We start from the raw sequence: 21,047 nt of genomic DNA, 5'->3' as shown, positions 1-21,047 counted from the left end.
CGTTTTCTCTGTGATGACGCCGTGTTTGCTTTTTCCCTTATGACGCCGTGTTTGAGTTTAGTCTTTGATGACACCACGTTTGCGTTTTGTCTGTGATGACGCCATGTTTGCTTCTTCTGTGATGATGCCATGTTTGACTTTTCTCTGATGACGCCGTGTTTGCGTTTTCTCTGATGACACCACGTTAGCGTTTAGTCTTTGATGACACCACGTTTGCGTTTTCTCTGTGATGACGCCATGTTTGGGTTTTCTCTGTGATGACGCTGTCTTTGCTTTTTCTCTGATGACGCCATGTTTGAGTTTAGTCTTTGATGACACCACGTTTGCGTTTTCTCTGTGATGATGCCATGTTTGCTTCTTCTCTGTGATGATGCCACGTTTGCCTTTTCTCTGATGACGCCGTGTTTGCGTTTTCTTTGATGACGCGATGTTTGCGTTTAGTCTTTGATGACACCACGTTTGCGTTATCTCTGTGATGACGCCATGTTTGCGTTATCTCTGTGATGACGCCGTGTTTGCTTTTTCTCTGATGACGCCATGTTTGAGTTTAGTCTTTGATGACACCACGTTTGCGTTTTCTTTGTGATGACGCCATGTTTGCTTCTTCTCTGTGATGATGCCACGTTTGCCTTTTCTCTGATGATGCCGTGTTTGCGTGTTCTTGATGACGCGATGTTTGCGTTTAATCTTTGATGACGCGATGTTTGCGTTTAATCTTTGATGACGCCATGTTTGAGTTTAGTCTTTGATGACGCCACAAATGCGTTTTCTCTGTGATGACGCCATGTTTGCTTCTTCTCTGTGATGACGCCGTGTTTGCGTTTTCTCTGTGATGATGCTACGTTTGCCTTTTCTCTGATGACGCCGTGTTTGCGTTTTCTTTGATGACGCGATGTTTGCGTTTAATCTTTGATGACGCCACGTTTGCGTTTAATCTCTGATGACGCCATGTTTGCGTTTTGTCTTTTATAACGCCACATTAGTGTTTTCTCTGTGATGACGCCACGTTTGCCTATTCTCTGATGACGCCGTGTTTGCGATTTCTCTGATGACACCATGTTTGCGTTTTCTCTATGATGACGCCATTTTTGCGTTTTCTCTGTGATGACGCTGTGTTTGCTTTTTCTCTGATGACGCCATGTTTGAGTTTAGTCTTTGATGACACCACGTTTGCGTTTTCTCTGTGATGATGCCATGTTTGCTTCTTCTCTGTGATGATGCCACGTTTGCCTTTTCTCTGATGACGCCGTGTTTGCGTTTAATCTTTGATGACGCCACGTTTGCGTTTTCTCTATGATGACACCATGTTTGCGTTTTCTCTGTGATGACGCTGTGTTTGCTTTTTCTCTGATGACGCCATGTTTTAGTTTAGTCTTTGATGACACCACGTTTGCGTTATCTCTGTGAAGACGCCATGTTTGCGCTTTCTCTGTGATGACGCCGTGTTTGCTTTTTCTCTTATGACGCCATGTTTGAGTTTAGTCTTTGATGACACCACGTTTGCGTTTTGTCTGTGATGACGCCATGTTTGCTTCTTCTCTGTGATGATGCCATGTTTGATTCTTCTCTGTGATGATGCCATGTTTGATTCTTCTCTGTGATGACGCCGTGTTTGCGTTTTCTCTGTGATGACACCACGTTTGCGTTTTCTCTATGATGACGCCAATTTTTGCGTTTTCTCTGTGATGACGCTGTCTTTGCTTTTTCTCTGATGACGCCATGTTTGAGTTTAGTCTTTGATGACACCACGTTTGCGTTTTCTCTGTGATGATGCCATGTTTGCTTCTTCTCTGTGATGATGCCACGTTTGCCTTTTCTCTGATGACGCCGTGTTTGCGTTTTCTTTGATGACGCGATGTTTGCGTTTAGTCTTTGATGACACCACGTTTGCGTTATCTCTGTGATGACGCCGTGTTTGCTTTTTCTCTGATGACGCCATGTTTGAGTTTAGTCTTTGATGACACCACGTTTGCGTTTTCTTTGTGATGACGCCATGTTTGCTTCTTCTCTGTGATGATGCCACGTTTGCCTTTTCTCTGATGACGCCGTGTTTGCGTTTTCTTTGATGACGCGATGTTTGCGTTTAATCTTTGATGACGCCATGTTTGCTTTTAATCTTTGATGACGCCATGTTTGAGTTTAGTCTTTGATGACGCCACAAATGCGTTTTCTCTGTGATGACGCCATGTTTACTTCTTCTCTGTGATGACGCCGTGTTTGCGTTTTCTCTGTGATGATGCCACGTTTGCCTTTTCTCTGATGACGCCGTGTTTGCGTTTTCTTTGATGACGCGATGTTTGCGTTTAATCTTTGATGACGCGATGTTTGCGTTTTCTATGATGACGCGATGTTAGGATTTAATCTTTGATGACACCACGTTTGCGTTTTGTCTTTTATAACACCACATTAGCGTTTTCTCTGTGATGACGCCACGTTTGCCTATTCTCTGATGACGCCGTGTTTGCGATTTCTCTGATGACACCACGTTTGTGTTTTCTCTATGATGACGCCATTTTTGCGTTTTCTCTGTGATGACGCTGTCTTTGCTTTTTCTTTGATGACGCGATGTTTGAGTTTAGTCTTTGATGACACCAAGTTTGCGTTTTCTCTGTGATGATGCCATGTTTGCTTCTTCTCTGTGATGATGCCACGTTTGCCTTTTCTCTGATGACGCCGTGTTTGCGTTTTCTTTGATGACGCGATGTTTGCGTTTAGTCTTTGATGACACCACGTTTGATTTATCTCTGTGATGACGCCATGTTTGCGTTTTCTCTGTGATGACGCCATGTTTGCGTTTTCTCTGTGATGACGCTGTGTTTGCTTTTTCTCTGATGACGCCATGTTTGAGTTTAGTCTTTGATGACACCACGTTTGCGTTATCTCTGTGATGACGCCATGTTTGCGTTTTCTCTGTGATGACGCCGTGTTTGCTTTTTCCCTTATGACGCCGTGTTTGAGTTTAGTCTTTGATGACACCACGTTTGCGTTTTGTCTGTGATGACGCCATGTTTGCTTCTTCTGTGATGATGCCATGTTTGCCTTTTCTCTGATGACACCACGTTTGCGTTTAATCTTTGATGACGCCACGTTTGCGTTTAATCTCTGATGACGCCATGTTTGTCTTTTCTCTGATGACGCCGTGTTTGCGTTTTCTCTGATGACACCACGTTTGCGTTTAGTCTTTGATGACACCACGTTTGCGTTTTCTCTGTGATGACGCCATGTTTGGGTTTTCTCTGTGATGACGCTGTGTTTGCTTTTTCTCTGATGACGCCATGTTTGAGTTTAGTCTTTGATGACACGACGTTTGCGTTTTCTCTGTGATGATGCCATGTTTGCTTCTTCTCTGTGATGATGCCACGTTTGCCTATTCTCTGATGACGCCGTGTTTGCGATTTCTCTGATGACACCACCTTTGCGTTTTCTCTATGATGACGCCACGTTTGCGTTTTCTCTATGATGACACCATGTTTGCGTTTTCTCTGTGATGACGCTGTGTTTGCTTTTTCTCTGATGACGCCATGTTTGAGTTTAGTCTTTGATGACACCACGTTTGCGTTATCTCTGTGATGACGCCATGTTTGCGCTTTCTCTGTGATGACGCCGTGTTTGCTTTTTCTCTTATGACGCCATGTTTGAGTTTAGTCTTTGATGACACCACGTTTGCGTTTTCTTTGTGATGACGCCATGTTTGCTTCTTCTCTGTGATGATGCCACGTTTTCCTTTTCTCTGATGACGCCGTGTTTGCGTCTTCTTTGATGACGCGATGTTTGTGTTTAATCTTTGATGACGCGATTTTTGCGTTTTCTATTATGACGCGATGTTAGCATTTAATCTTTGATGACGCCACGTTTGCGTTTTATCTTTTATAACGCCACGTTAGCGTTTTCTCTGATGACGCCACGTTTGCGTTTAGTCTTTGATGACAACACGTTTGCGTTTTCTCTGTGATGACGCTGTGTTTGCTTTTTCTCTGATGACGCCATGTTTGAGTTTAGTCTTTGATGACGCCACATTTGCGTTTTCTCTGTGATGATGCCATGTTTGCCTATTCTCTGATGACGCCGTGTTTGCGATTTCTCTGATGACACCACGTTTGCGTTTTCTCTATGATGACGTCATGTTTGCTTCTTCTCTGTGATGATACCTTGTTTGCCTTTTCTCTGATGACCCCGTGTTTGCGTTTTCTTTGATGACGCGATGTTTGTGTTTAATCTTTGATGACGCCATGTTTGCGTTTTCTCTATGATGACGCCATGTTTGCGTTTTCTCTGTGATGACGCTGTGTTTGCGTTTTCTCTGATGACGCCATGTTTGAGTTTAGTCTTTGATGACACCACGTTTGCGTTATCTCTGTGATGACGCCATGTTTGCGTTTTCTTTGTGATGACGCCGTGTTTGCTTTTTCTCTTATGACGCCATGTTTGAGTTTAGTCTTTGATGACACCACGTTTGCGTTTTGTCTTTTATAACGCCACATTAGCGTTTTCTCTGTGATGACGCCACGTTTGCCTATTCTCTGATGACGCCGTGTTTGCGATTTCTCTGATGACACCACGTTTGCGTTTTCTCTATGATGACGTCATGTTTGCTTCTTCTCTGTGATGATGCCTTGTTTGCCTTTTCTCTGATGACCCCGTGTTTGCGTTTTCTTTGATGACGCGATGTTTGTGTTTAATCTTTGATGACGCCACGTTTGCGTTTTCTCTATGATGACGCCATGTTTGCGTTTTCTCTGTGATGACGCTGTGTTTGCTTTTTCTCTGATGACGCCGTGTTTGCGTTTTCTCTGTGATGACGCTGTGTTTGCTTTTTCTCCGATGACGCCATGTTTGAGTTTAGTCTTTGATGACACCACGTTTGCGTTATCTCTGTGATGACGCCATGTTTGCGTTTTCTTTGTGATGACGCCGTGTTTGCTTTTTCTCTTATGACGCCATGTTTGAGTTTAGTCTTTGATGACACCACGTTTGCGTTTTGTCTGTGATGACGCCATGTTTGCTTCTTCTCTGTGATAACGCCATGTTTGATTCTTCTCTGTGATGACGCCGTGTTTGCATTTTCTCTGTGATGATGCCACGTTTGCGTTTTCTTTGATGACGCCATGTTTGAGTTTAGTCTTTGATGACACCACGTTTGCGTTTTCTCTGTGATGATGCCATGTTTGCTTCTTCTCTGTGATGATGCCACGTTTGCCTTTTCTCTGATGACCCCGTGTTTGCGTTTTCTTTGATGACGCGATGTTTGCGTTTAATCTTTGATGACGCCACGTTTGCGTTTTCTCTATGATGACGCCATGTTTGCGTTTTCTCTGTGATGACGCTGTGTTTGCTTTTTCTCTGATGACGCCGTGTTTGCGTTTTCTCTGTGATGACGCTGTGTTTGCTTTTTCTCTGATGACGCCATGTTTGAGTTTAGTCTTTGATGACACCACGTTTGCGTTATCTCTGTGATGACGCCATGTTTGCGTTTTCTTTGTGATGACGCCGTGTTTGCTTTTTCTCTTATGACGCCATGTTTGAGTTTAGTCTTTGATGACACCACGTTTGCGTTTTGTCTGTGATGACGCCATGTTTGCTTCTTCTCTGTGATGACGCCATGTTTGATTCTTCTCTGTGATGACGCCGTGTTTGCATTTTCTCTGTTATGATGCCACGTTTGCCTTTTCTCTGATGACGCCGTGTTTGCGTTTTCTTTGATGACGCGATGTTTGCGTTTAATCTTTGATGACGCGATGTTTACGTTTTCTATGATGACGCAATGTTAGCATTTAATCTTTGATGACACCACGTTTGCGTTTTGTCTTTTATAACGCCACATTAGCGTTTTCTCTGTGATGACGCCACGTTTGCCTATTCTCTGATGACGCCATGTTTGAGTTTAGTCTTTGATCACACCACGTTTGCGTTTTCTCTGTGATGATGCCATGTTTGCTTCTTCTCTGTGATGATGCCACGTTTGCCTTTTCTCTGATGACGCCGTGTTTGCGTTTAATCTTTGATGACGCCACGTTTGCGTTTTCTCTATGATGATGCCATGTTTGCGTTTTCTCTGTCATGACGCCGTGTTTGCTTTTTCCCTTATGACGCCATGTTTGAGTTTAGTCTTTGATGACACCACGTTTGCGTTTTGTCTGTGATGACGCCATGTTTGAGTTTAGTCTTTGATGACACCACGTTTGCGTTTTGTCTGTGATGACGCCGTGTTTGCCTTTTCTCTGATGACACCACGTTTGCGTTTAATCTTTGATGACGCCACGTTTGCGTTTAATCTCTGATGACGCCATGTTTGTCTTTTCTCTGATGACGCCGTGTTTGCTTTTTCTCTGATGACGCCATGTTAGCATTTAATCTTTGATGACGCCACGTTTGCGTTTTCTCTGTGATGACGCCACGTTTGCCTATTCTCTGATGACGCCGTGTTTGCGTTTTCTCTGATGACACCACGTTTGCGTTTAGTCTTTCATGACACCACGTTTGCGTTTTGTCTTTTATAACGCCACATTAGCGTTTTCTCTCTGATGACACCACGTTTGCGTTTTCTCTATGATGACGCCATGTTTGCGTTTTCTCTGTGATGACGCTGTGTTTGCTTTTTCTCTGATGACGCCATGTTTGAGTTTAGTCTTTGATGACACCACGTTTGCGATTTCTCTATGATTACGCCATGTTTGCGTTTTCTCTGTGATGACGCCGTGTTTGCTTTTTCTCTTATGACGCCATGTTTGAGTTTAGTCTTTGATGACACCACGTTTGCGTTTTCTCTATGATTACGCCATGTTTGCGTTTTCTCTGTGATGACGCCGTGTTTGCTTTTTCTCTTATGACGCCATGTTTGAGTTTAGTCTTTGATGACACCACGTTTGCGTTTTCTCTATGATTACGCCATGTTTGCGTTTTGTCTGTGATGACGCCATGTTTGCTTCTTCTCTGTGATGATGCCATGTTTGCTTCTTCTCTGTGATGATGCCACGTTTGCCTTTTCTCTGATGACCCCGTGTTTGCGTTTTCTTTGATGACGCGATGTTTGCGTTTAATCTTTGATGACGCCACGTTTGCGTTTTCTCTATGATGACGCCATGTTTGCGTTTTCTCTGTGATGACGCTGTGTTTGCTTTTTCTCTGATGACGCCGTGTTTGCGTTTTCTCTGTGATGACGCTGTGTTTGCTTTTTCTCTGATGACGCCATGTTTGAGTTTAGTCTTTGATGACACCACGTTTGCGTTATCTCTGTGATGACGCCATGTTTGCGTTTTCTTTGTGATGACGCCGTGTTTGCTTTTTCTCTTATGACGCCATGTTTGAGTTTAGTCTTTGATGACACCACGTTTGCGTTTTGTCTGTGATGACGCCATGTTTGCTTCTTCTCTGTGATGACGCCATGTTTGATTCTTCTCTGTGATGACGCCGTGTTTGCATTTTCTCTGTTATGATGCCACGTTTGCCTTTTCTCTGATGACGCCGTGTTTGCGTTTTCTTTGATGACGCGATGTTTGCGTTTAATCTTTGATGACGCGATGTTTACGTTTTCTATGATGACGCAATGTTAGCATTTAATCTTTGATGACACCACGTTTGCGTTTTGTCTTTTATAACGCCACATTAGCGTTTTCTCTGTGATGACGCCACGTTTGCCTATTCTCTGATGACGCCATGTTTGAGTTTAGTCTTTGATCACACCACGTTTGCGTTTTCTCTGTGATGATGCCATGTTTGCTTCTTCTCTGTGATGATGCCACGTTTGCCTTTTCTCTGATGACGCCGTGTTTGCGTTTTCTCTATGATGATGCCATGTTTGCGTTTTCTCTGTGATGACGCTGTGTTTGCTTTTTCTCTGATGACGCCATGTTTGAGTTTAGTCTTTGATGACACCACGTTTGCGTTATCTCTGTGATGACGCCATGTTTGCGTTTTCTCTGTCATGACGCCGTGTTTGCTTTTTCCCTTATGACGCCATGTTTGAGTTTAGTCTTTGATGACACCACGTTTGCGTTATCTCTGTGATGACGCCATGTTTGCGTTTTCTCTGTCATGACGCCGTGTTTGCTTTTTCCCTTATGACGCCATGTTTGAGTTTAGTCTTTGATGACACCACGTTTGCGTTTTGTCTGTGATGACGCCATGTTTGAGTTTAGTCTTTGATGTCGCCATGTTTGTCTTTTCTCTGATGACGCCGTGTTTGCTTTTTCTCTGATGACGCCATGTTTGAGTTTAGTCTTTGATGACACCACGTTTGCGTTTTCTCTATGATTACGCCATGTTTGCGTTTTCTCTGTGATGACGCCGTGTTTGCTTTTTCTCTTATGACGCCATGTTTGAGTTTAGTCTTTGATGACACCACGTTTGCGTTTTCTCTATGATTACGCCATGTTTGCGTTTTGTCTGTGATGACGCCATGTTTGCTTCTTCTCTGTGATGATGCCATGTTTGCTTCTTCTCTGTGATGATGCCACGTTTGCCTTTTCTCTGATGACCCCGTGTTTGCGTTTTCTTTGATGACGCGATGTTTGCGTTTAATCTTTGATGACGCCACGTTTGCGTTTTCTCTATGATGACGCCATGTTTGCGTTTTCTCTGTGATGACGCTGTGTTTGCTTTTTCTCTGATGACGCCGTGTTTGCGTTTTCTCTGTGATGACGCTGTGTTTGCTTTTTCTCTGATGACGCCATGTTTGAGTTTAGTCTTTGATGACACCACGTTTGCGTTATCTCTGTGATGACGCCATGTTTGCGTTTTCTTTGTGATGACGCCGTGTTTGCTTTTTCTCTTATGACGCCATGTTTGAGTTTAGTCTTTGATGACACCACGTTTGCGTTTTGTCTGTGATGACGCCATGTTTGCTTCTTCTCTGTGATGACGCCATGTTTGATTCTTCTCTGTGATGACGCCGTGTTTGCATTTTCTCTGTTATGATGCCACGTTTGCCTTTTCTCTGATGACGCCGTGTTTGCGTTTTCTTTGATGACGCGATGTTTGCGTTTAATCTTTGATGACGCGATGTTTACGTTTTCTATGATGACGCAATGTTAGCATTTAATCTTTGATGACACCACGTTTGCGTTTTGTCTTTTATAACGCCACATTAGCGTTTTCTCTGTGATGACGCCACGTTTGCCTATTCTCTGATGACGCCATGTTTGAGTTTAGTCTTTGATCACACCACGTTTGCGTTTTCTCTGTGATGATGCCATGTTTGCTTCTTCTCTGTGATGATGCCACGTTTGCCTTTTCTCTGATGACGCCGTGTTTGCGTTTTCTCTATGATGATGCCATGTTTGCGTTTTCTCTGTGATGACGCTGTGTTTGCTTTTTCTCTGATGACGCCATGTTTGAGTTTAGTCTTTGATGACACCACGTTTGCGTTATCTCTGTGATGACGCCATGTTTGCGTTTTCTCTGTCATGACGCCGTGTTTGCTTTTTCCCTTATGACGCCATGTTTGAGTTTAGTCTTTGATGACACCACGTTTGCGTTATCTCTGTGATGACGCCATGTTTGCGTTTTCTCTGTCATGACGCCGTGTTTGCTTTTTCCCTTATGACGCCATGTTTGAGTTTAGTCTTTGATGACACCACGTTTGCGTTTTGTCTGTGATGACGCCATGTTTGAGTTTAGTCTTTGATGTCGCCATGTTTGTCTTTTCTCTGATGACGCCGTGTTTGCTTTTTCTCTGATGACGCCATGTTAGCATTTAATCTTTGATGACGCCACGTTTGCGTTTTCTCTGTGATGACGCCACGTTTGCCTATTCTCTGATGACGCCGTGTTTGCGTTTTCTCTGATGACACCACGTTTGCGTTTAGTCTTTCATGACACCACGTTTGCGTTTTGTCTTTTATAACGCCACATTAGCGTTTTCTCTCTGATGACACCACGTTTGCGTTTTCTCTATGATGACGCCATGTTTGCGTTTTCTCTGTGATGACGCTGTGTTTGCTTTTTCTCTGATGACGCCATGTTTGAGTTTAGTCTTTGATGACACCACGTTTGCGATTTCTCTATGATTACGCCATGTTTGCGTTTTCTCTGTGATGACGCCGTGTTTGCTTTTTCTCTTATGACGCCATGTTTGAGTTTAGTCTTTGATGACACCACGTTTGCGTTTTCTCTATGATTACGCCATGTTTGCGTTTTCTCTGTGATGACGCCGTGTTTGCTTTTTCTCTTATGACGCCATGTTTGAGTTTAGTCTTTGATGACACCACGTTTGCGTTTTGTCTGTGATGACGCCGTGTTTGCGTTTTCTTTGATGACGCGATGTTTGCGTGTAATCTTTCATGACGCGATGTTTGCGTTTTCTTTGATGACGCGATGTTTGCGTGTAATCTTTCATGACGCGATGTTTGCGTGTAATCTTGCATGACGCGATGTTAGCATTTAATCTTTGATGACGCCACGTTTGCGTTTTGTCTTTTATAACGCCACGTTAGCGTTTTCTCTGTGATGACGCCACTTTTGCCTATTCTCTGATGACGCCACGTTTGCGTTTTCTCTATGATGACGCCATGTTTGCGTTTTCTCTGTGATGACGCTGTGTTTGCTTTTTCTCTGATGACGCCACGTTTGCGTTTTCTCTGTGATGACGCCGTGTTTGCTTTTTCTCTTATGACGCCATGTTTTAGTTTAGTCTTTGATGACACCACGTTTGCGTTTTGTCTGTGATGACGCCATGTTTGCTTCTTCTCTGTGATGATGCCATGTTTGCCTTTTCTCTGATGACACCACGTTTGCGTTTAATCTTTGATGACGCCATGTTTGAGTTTAGTCTATGATGACGCCACGAATGCGTTTTCTCTGTGATGACGCCATGTTTGCTTCTTCTCTGTGATGACACCGTGTTTGCGTTTTCTCTGTGATGATGCCACGTTAGCCTTTTCTCTGATGACGCCGTGTTTGCGTTTTCTTTGATGACGCGATGTTTGCGTGTAATCTTTCATGACGCGATATTTGCGTTTTCTATGATGACACGATGTTAGCATTTAATCTTTGCGTTTAGTCTTTGATGACGCCACGTTTGCATTTTCTCTGTGATGACGCCATGTTTGCGTTTTGTCTGATGACGCCACGTTTGCATTTAGTCTTTGAAGCCACGTTTGTGTTTTCTCTGTGATGACGCCGTGTTTGCTTTTTCTCTGATGACGCCATGTTTGAGTTTAGTCTTTGATGACGCCATGTTTGCGTTTAGTCTTTGATGACGCCACATTTGCGTTTAGTCTTTGATGACGCCACGTTTGCGTTTAGTCTTTGATGACGCCAGGTTTGTGATAGGTATTTTCCTAGAACCTACATAAAAGAACCACAGACAACGTATATGAATTTATGACTAAACTTCTGCAAGCAAAAGGAGAAGACTCTGTCAACTGCTTCTCAGAGCTGTTCACAGAGCGTTCTGCTTCTCTTTGGATACAGCTTGTCTTTTATTCTCAAACTTCAAAGAGGGAGGATAGGCAAGATAGACAGCAGAGGAAAAACAGCAAAGGTCGTAAAACATTTTACCTAAACAAAGCAAAGGTCGTAAAACAATTTAACATCTGGCCCCTGATCTGAGCCCGGTTCAAATCTCGGTCAAACTGTTTCACATGAAGATAACAGGCAGCTGTGACTTCCAGGTCAGTTCACACATACAGTTTAAACAAGAGAACACTTTAACCTGAAACAAAATGATAATACCAAAAAATCTCTAACATTCCCCCCTTTTTATCATTTTACCATGTGTGTAAACCCTATTCAAAAGCCAAGCATAGAAAAGAAAAGAAATAAAATAGAACCAATAAATGCAAGAATGTTTTTTTTTTTTTTTTTTTGTTCCCTAGTCTAAACATAAAAGTTACACAATGACTAAATTAATATAATGAATAAATGAAATGAACAAAAACAAAAGAAAGAAACAGCAAAATAAACCAAATGCAGGTGTCTCATCACTAGCACCACTTGTTTTCACATTTTCGGTGTAGGCGTCATAAAACATTTGATTCCATCTGTTTATTAGTTACAGGACATCGTCATACATTTTTTTTTTTTCATCTTCATCTCTCTGAAGAGACATGTAATCTTCATCGGTGTCAGAGATTACCCTGACCATCTGATAGTTGATCATGGCTGTGTTAAATGTCTTTAGCATCATGCTACGAAGGCATGACATGATGCAAGTTGTAAACAGGCAAAAAAGAATCAACACAGTCAGAATTGGTGTAACAATCTTCAACAGTAAAGTCCACCACGGCCCAGACGTGAACCAAGACAGAAAGTCAAAAGGATGTGATCCTTTCGTAGCACCGTCTACACAATGTTTAAGTTCCTCCAGGCCATGTAGAGCATCAGAAATAGTTCCACCAGCTCCTGTTTCATCCGGAACAAATGTACAGCACGCTGGGCCAATGATTTTACAAACACCTCCCTGAGAGGCTGTGAGCAGGTCAAGCACAACACGATTTTGCAAAACCATGTTTCTCAGTTCAGTCAGCCCTCTCATGGAGCCGTCTGCCAGCCGGTGTGCGCTGTTGATGAGTTGCAGTAATCCATATCTGTTGATTTCAACGTGGTCCTGAACTTCTCCTAATCCAACTCCTGGGAACATGCTCTGCATGAACTTTTCACCTCCGGTCCAGATCTTGAATTTCCCATGGAACTCCAGTGTCCGTAGTGAGGCCTCTGGCATAACTGCATGCTTGGAGCGGGCAGCTAAGCTCCATTTCCTCACAAGAAGTACCAGTCTGCCATCACCCGTGAACCATAGTCTCCTGGCACTATGGCACTGCACAGCGTTGTCTCCTGTTTCCTCTTTGTCTTATGCGTGATGTTGAAACTCCTCTCCTGAAGCAAGTTGTCACAGTCTAGGTTGTCCTTCCAGACTTTGCAGTGTGGAGTCATCCTTTGACCCCTACAGGCGATGCAGTTGATGTAATCCGGTGTCGTTTCGCAGTGGGTGTAAACTCTGTTACACAAGTTCCAAGGTAACATTCCAAGAGAAACGTGTCCGTTGTTGAACACGCAGCTCCTCAGAGACCCGGGTTTAGCTCCTGCTAAAGAAATGGTCTCTGGTATTTTCCATGCGGTTAGTGGAAATGGAAATACGTCAGCATTAAAGGAACAGTTCATAGATCCAAAAAGTTCCTTCACGGCATCTCCTATCTGAAGTAGAACAGAATAGTCATTTTTACACCATTTGCATCCCTTTGGCATGGGGACGCTTAGTCGTGGTTGTGTGCTCAGGCCATAGAGACACATCTGTTTGTCATCCGTGATGTGTCCTACACGCAGACCTGAGTTGTGTGTGGCGATTGGCAGCTGCGCACACACATAGCAGTTCACAGCATGTCCCTCGTACGCGGTTCTATTCATTAGTTTCCACCACAGGTTGATGCTGCAGTCACAGCGCAGTAGAAGATCCATCTGGCATATGGAGTCCCCATTGCTGCTCGGTGCACAGAGATGTCAGAACCCCCAACCTAAAGACGGGGGAATCTTAAGCGTTTCTTCACCGGGTTTGAGACGAGCTACCCTAAAAAATAGCCCCCCTTTGAAGTCCGGCCTTCCTCCCTCCGCCTACTTAGGGGTTCAAACACTCTCTGCAGCTTGCAGGGACTGAGATGTATCCAGCTGGGTCTTTACGACTGTTGGTGACCTTTATGTAGACCCAGTTTCCTGGCTGGATGGGGGTGGTTTTATTTATTTCCTGTAGAGGAGAACAGTCAGACGGCAGTAAATTTGCATTTAACACCTCTTTCTGTTTCAGGATCCTGATCATATAATCTACCAATGTTTGTTCTTCATCAGCTTTCTGTAAGTCTGGAGCAAACAGAGGCAATATGTAAGCTCTCCCATAAATTTTGTCAAAAGCAGGCTTTGCTGGAACTACTTCAACTCTTTTAGAAAAAGCATCAATCATCACCAAACAATATTTATGTGGTCCACTTTGTGTGAGTTCAATAAAGTCCATATGCGTTGTTTGAAATGGATGAGGGTTTTGGGAAACATCCTCTTCTTGGTCTAATGTTTCCTTGAGGATTGTTTCTGACACAAACTGGACATGCAGTACAAAAAACTTTTTAAGTAAGAATTTAATCCATATGTGGTAAAATGCTGTTGTAGCATAGAGACCATCCCCCCTGTTGACACATGACAATGTCCATGTGTCAAAATTGCTGCCGCTCTAAATAGAGATTTTGGAAGGACCGACTTCTATTTACTGAAAAAATGTTATCATCATTCAGTGTCGCCCCTTTAGTTATCCACATTTGTTTTTCTGCGTTTGGAGCATTATCTTGCATGTCTTTTAACACAGCTTTGTCTATTACTTGAGGATCTTCTATCTGTATTGAGAAATTGTCTCCCCCATGCTTCCCAGCTGCAGCTTCCTTTGCTACTTTATCAGCTAATCTATTGCCACTTGAAACCTCATCCTGTCCCGTGGTGTGCACTGCACACTTACAAACTGCTAGTTCAGCTGGTAAATATATGGCCTGCAAAAGATTCTTAAGCAAGGATGCATGGGTGACTGGTTTCCCTGTAGATGTTATCAAATTCATCAAAGCATAACTCTTCCTAAATAAAAATGACCATCCTGAAATTAAACCAAAACCTCAAATCCTCTAATTTTCCATTTCTTTTTGAATTTATTGACTATCAATCAAATCTGGATTAAAATGTTCTAGACTGAAGTCTAGAAAATGTTGCTTTTAATCACAATCATCAGTTTTTAGTAGCCGTTTACAAGGTTGCTTAAAGTCTCAGACTTTCCCTTAACCTCGCATTTCAGACAAGTTTACAATGTAAGTTTTTATATAAAAAATTAAATGGTCAATAATTTTATCCGTTACTCAATTTAGCAGAAAAATTTCTCTCGTCTCAAAATAATTGTCATTCATCCCAATATAAAACACACAAACACAATCCCAATCAATTTATAGATTCTTTATATAATTAAACTCTAAGTTAAGCGTTTCAGTTAAATGCAAAGAAATACTCCATAGTATTTCAACACTGCAATATCAATTAAGTTCAACACTTAGATATGTTTAATTTAGTTCCAAACTTGTATATTTATTTCAAAGAAAATAAAACATTTGCAAATCATTATTAGTTTTGAATCTAAGAATTTTAGTTGGTGTAATTTAGCCGTATCACACTCAGTTTTTTTTTTCTTAACTTTTAACCATTACAGTTTTTTCCTTCACAGTTTCCCAATCTATGGCTCGTGGGCCCTAAAAGGATCACTGGTCCTTCTGTTAAGGACTGAGTTAATGGGTACAAAATGAAAGATTTTTATTTAACATTGTACCTTAAAACCTTCAAAATGTTCTTTTCTAAATAGATAATTCCTATATGCAAACAGGATTAGTAAGCACATTCTCTTATCACAGCGGTGTGTGTATTACTTATCTGCATTTCTCCTTTCTGTCTTGCTTCTCGCTTCCCCCTCCTGCTGCTAGCGTCACTGCAGCTGGTCCTCCCTCTGTCTCTTCTCCAGCTCCCTGTCAGTCCAACTGGCTCTGGTGTTGGATTATTTATAAGTTGTCCAGACCGTCCCTTTGTCCACCAATGAAACAAGCGGCAAACAGTTCAGTTTGCTTTCTTTTTCCAAACGTCTAGCAGGACTCCATACAGTAGTTTTGCTGCATGGCAGTTCCCAGATGTCAAGGAATTAGGACCAGTGGACACTTTATTGCCTTCAGTGTCCAGTTGGTAGAAATCGTCCTGTCCTTTTTCGCTTCTTTATCAACTGGCTGGTGATAAAGGAGGGAGTCATCTGATTGGCAGGACAGATCTGAGCTGAGGTCAGAGGTCAGACGCAGCGCAGCGAGGCTCAGACAGAGGAAAAGGAAAGAAGCAAATAAGAGTCAATTATAACTTTCTTTACTTTTCATCGTATAGCTTTTAGCCACTTATTATCCAACTTTTTAAGAAGTCATAAACCATTTCCTTATTCAAACACATATAAACATGAAACATGTTAAAAGCTGTAGTCTCTTTCATCATGTTCACCATTAACTTGTAAAATGTAGAATGTAAGTTTAAGTTAACTTCATCTAAGACACGTCTCACCAGAGAACAATGGATTTCTCTAAATTTGTTGATCTCAGTGCTGCAGACTGTGAAGTCAGCGGGCAGCCCTCCTCTCAAGGCCTAAGAGAGTTTACGAGGCTGGTTTAATGTCCAGGTCGGTACCTTACTCTGACCGCTGACCCCTCCAGATAGACAGCTAAGAATCATTTCACCAATTTGGTGTTATAATATTACACAATACATTAAACATTGTTCTCTGAGGACAATTTTATTATTTAGTTTTATTTTTCCTGCTTCTCCTCCTTCATGATTCCACTTTTAGCATACAAAGAAGTTGTTCCCATGCTTTATTTCAGTGAGACCTCTCTTTACTGGTTTTTCTTCAAAGGTGTAGGAATGCTCAAAAAAAGAAAAACAAAACAAACATCAGTATTTCTTAAAACAAATTATTTCTCACTTGTGAGGTTTAAACCAAATTTTGTAGTAACATTAAAAATTATTTTGCATACACTGATTTCTTGCAGGAATTCAATTTCTTTTATGGTTTTACTTAACGTCTTAAACTGCATGCACATGTCTCTAGCATTTCATCAATTTGGACTGGGGGTTTGTGTTTTTGGGGTGTGGTAGAGTCTGATTATGCTGAGGATTTCTCCTATTTGTGGTCTCCTCACTCCACCACCCCTCTTGTCGCCCCGTGCAACATTCTTTGAAGGGCAGTTTCTTGCCCAGTGACCAATATTGCCACAAATCCAGCAGCCTTTTGAATACCGTAGATTTTGTGGGGTGTTATTTTGGGGTCTTCGCCTATCGTGACCTCCTCTGCCTCTGCCTCTTCCACGGCCTTTTGTCCGGTCGTTGGAAAAGGCAGAGGTATATAAACCTCCAAATTTCTCCAGGTGAAAAACATCTGATCCTTTCACAGCTTTCCTGACCTCTTCTAAGGTACAGGGTCTAAAGATATATAAGTTTTGTGTCCCTTCCTTTAGGGAAGGATACAGTCGTGTTGCTGGAACAGCAGCGGCTGATACTGGGGCAGACGGAGCTGCTGAAGCAGCCAGGGGAGAGGTGGCTGCAGGAGCTTGCTCTCCCTGCACCGCTGCAGCATTCCGTGTGCTTGGAATTACTTTATTTTCTTCCTTCTCTATAATTAAGTTTTTAGATTCATTTAACCATAATTTAGCACACCTCAGCTCATTCTCCTTTTTTTTTTTTTTTTTTTATTCCCATTTTTCTTTCTACACTACTCTCCAAAATTCCCACAATTGTTTGCCATTGATCGATTTTTAGCTTTCCATCTATTTTATATTTCTTTCTCCATTTTTTCATGTGTACAGTGCTACCAGGAAACCTGGACAGCATGTACTTTTCATCCCCATCGGCGCCCTTACCGAGTGATGAATTACAAGAATGTTTATTTCCCATATTTAAAACACTTGCAATTTCAGCTTAAAAATATTATTTATTTGAAATTATTTAAATTTGGTCCAGGTTCGTTGACTCCTAGGGAGTCCTATGAACTGGAGATCTTTTCAGTGGGTCAGCAATTAAAATACCTTGTTGTGGTATTCCCCGCTTCGACTCTTTCGAGTGGGAGAATCTTGCCTATTGCATCCACAAGAGGTTTGCTGTTTAATTCCACTGTTTTATATGAGGTAAAATACAGAGCGGTATTTAAACCTCCAATCACTCTCACACACACAAAGCAGCAGTAGCAAACCAGCAATATAAGCACAGTAATGACTACGATTTAGCGCAACATTATCTGTTTTTGCCTTGTCAGATAACTCAGCACCAGTGATATTTTACCCATCAAAAAATCAAAACCACACAGCAATGACAAGCTTCCTATCCGCCTGAGGACTTACCCTTATGGGGTCTCCTCGAACAGAGTTTTAGCAGAGCGACATCATACAAGGATTCTCAGACCTCAGAGTTTTAGCAGAGCGACATCATACAAGGATTCTCAAACCACAGAGTTTTAGCAGAGCGACATCATACAAGGATTCTCAAACCACAGAGTTTTAGCAGAGCGACATCATACAAGGATTCTCAAACCACAGAGTTTTAGCAGAGCGACATCATACAAGGATTCTCAAACCACAGAGTTTTAGCAGAGCGACATCATACAAGGGAACTCAAACCACTAAAATAGCCATTTTAAAATTCACCTACGTTTCTGTAGTTTTCGGGTTGTCCAGTCGGATCTCGTCATTCCGCCGTTGGCAGACAAAGTCGGACATGTGTCGCTGGCCCAGCGAAGAATTCTACTTCCTGGGTCTTTCTTTCCAGGTCCAATTGACTCTGGCCATGCATGGATTCAGCGCGCCTTCCTCTGCCTGACAGCGGTCGGTATGAGAGATCCCGGGTTTCGGCACCAAAATGATAGGTATTTTCCTAGAACCTACATAAAAGAACCACAGACAACGTATATGAATTTATGACTAAACTTCTGCAAGCAAAAGGAGAAGACTCTGTCAACTGCTTCTCAGAGCTGTTCACAGAGCGTTCTGCTTCTCTTTGGATACAGCTTGTCTTTTATTCTCAAACTTCAAAGAGGGAGGATAGGCAAGATAGACAGCAGAGGAAAAACAGCAAAGGTCGTAAAACATTTTACCTAAACAAAGCAAAGGTCGTAAAACAATTTAACATCTGGCCCCTGATCTGAGCCCGGTTCAAATCTCGGTCAAACTGTTTCACATGAAGATAACAGGCAGCTGTGACTTCCAGGTCAGTTCACACATACAGTTTAAACAAGAGAACACTTTAACCTGAAACAAAATGATAATACCAAAAAATCTCTAACAGTTTGCTTCTTCTCTGATGATGCCACGTTTGTGTTTTCTCTGTGATGATGCCATGTTTGCCTTTTCTCTGTGATGACGCCACATTTGAGTTTAGTCTGTGATGACGCCACGTTTGCGTTTAGTCTTTTATGACGCCATGTTAGCGTTTTCTCTGATGACGCCACGTTTGCGTTTAATCTTTGATGACGCCATATTTGACTTTTCTCTGTTATGACGCCGTGTTTGCCTTTTCTCTGTGATGACGCCAAGGGGCAGGTTCTCAACACCAAAAAAAGGGCACATCTAACCGCCTTTTAGGACAGAATATTAATAAAGCCACTCAGCTTTCAAAGTTTAATAAACAATGATAAATTACAAAAATGTGACATATACAATCAAAGCTAACGAACATCTCCATATAGAGCATAACACTAGGCATATGTAAGATATTTTATTAGTAATTTCTTTCTGCAGGTCTATTTTGTTATAGGAAAGTATTGCAATACTTTCCTAAAACTCTACTTTCCTATAAGTATTGCAATACTTCTGGAGTTTTCATCACTTTTACTGGTGATGAAAACTCGTCACTCTGGAGGAGAGGAAGACCGGCTCAGCCCCCTGGACACTCCTGACACTGTTGGCTACCCTGCAGTGTCAGGGTAGCCAACAAAGTCTGCAGGTAGATTTTTGCATATCTGGTGCTCCGGTTTCAAGATCATAGTTTAACCAAGTACTGTAAATAAAAAGTTAGTCCACGTTGTGATGATCCGGCAGACCGTGGACTGATGGACCCTGTCAGCTGGTCCAGGGGCTTGGATCCAGTGGAAAGGTAATCGGCACAGAGGCTCTATAATGGGTCAGAAACACATCACAAGGTGTTGAGATGCAAACCTGAAAAATTAAAAACAACAAAAAAAAAAAACTAATAAGCTTCCATATTTAGCTGCACAACGTAATCAAAACGAATAAATCCTCAGCTCTTTTTGAGAGTTTTGCTTGAAAATAAACTGACAATATCTCAGGAAATTAAATGTGTAAGTGAAATAGTTCTGGTATCACAAAGAAACTGCAAAAAATATTTCAGAGGTGTAACAACACTGAAGTTACTGAGTAAGAGTGAACTGAAATATTTATTACTTAGAAAATGCATGTTAAAATCTGAATACTCTTTTGAAAGTGTGCAGCTGAAATTAATTTAAATTACTAGCAGGCAAAGCACCGTGTTCGCCTATCTGTACCAACAGTAATACAAAAAATGATGCATATAAGAGGCATTAGTTTATAAAAGTCAAGGCAAACCTAAATTTACTATTTTAGAAACAAAAAGCAGCGGGAGGGTGTAACTTTATAACCTCATTTTCTAAGCAGAATCTCAGAGGGGAAAAAAGAGAAATTACGTTGTGTAATGCAAAAACAGATTATAGCAGCCAAGTGGAAAAAAATCACTTCAATGTGGATTATAATTATGAAACAGCAAAGGTAGATGTCATATTTCCGGGATTCGGAAAATACGTAATTTGTACCATTTGTTCTGTGGGTTTTTAATGTGGATCGGTGACACTTAAATGGCGGTGGCTGGACGCAGAGCCGGCTAGCTTTACCGCGGTTGTAAACCGAAGGTTTTGGACCTTAATCTGACTGACTACCTGTGTGGTTTGGATCGGGCTGAAGCGTTGCTGCTCTCGGCTGTTCTTAAATTACCGTGCTCGGTATCGGAGGGACTCGGCGTTCCGACTGCACGTTAAATGTATTTTATAATTGTCACATAAACAAAAGCTAAGGAGTTGCCTAAAAATAATTTCATACTCCATATAACACAAACGCATACATCAACACACATGTATTGACTGCCTCTGTTCTCAGCCTGTTCCCGTTGCAGTGGATTTCCTTCCGCATTATTGTCCTCCAACAAATTATTAGGCTGAACGAAGCTCGTACAGCTCCCTTTTAACCTCCGTCTTCCCATTTCTAACGCTGGATCTTCAACATCCCCAAGCTTTGAAATAGCAGGCAGCTACAAACCGTGTGTTAGCTGTAGTGGCTAAGTTTTGGCTGCAGTCTGCTTTCGCCTTGATATCAGCAGGAAAATGAAAAAACTAAGCACTGGATGGTACTGGCTATTTACGGGACACAACGGCACACCAAAAAACTCGATTGTTGCACCAGTAGCTCACAGATATTTTAAGTTTTGCGTCTTTTTCATGGTACAGATCTTGCAGCTTTGGCTAAAAAACAATAGGAGCGAGCAGGACCCGG

General features: G+C 42.1%; 1 protein-coding gene across 1 annotated transcript in view; it reads left to right on the top strand.

Moving 5' to 3' along the window:
• Positions 1-21,047, top strand: part of LOC103464728 (T-complex protein 11-like protein 1) — a 43,397-nt gene that overhangs the window by 15,235 nt on the left and 7,115 nt on the right. The gene's annotated exons all lie outside the window — the stretch shown is intronic.

Source organism: Poecilia reticulata, chromosome 5 (genome assembly GCF_904066995.2).
Source record: "Poecilia reticulata chromosome 5, P_reticulata-male-v2, whole genome shotgun sequence".
Taxonomy (NCBI): domain Eukaryota; kingdom Metazoa; phylum Chordata; class Actinopteri; order Cyprinodontiformes; family Poeciliidae; genus Poecilia; species Poecilia reticulata.
The sequence above is the reverse complement of the archived record's forward strand: the minus strand, read 5'-3'. Positions and strand labels throughout refer to the sequence as shown.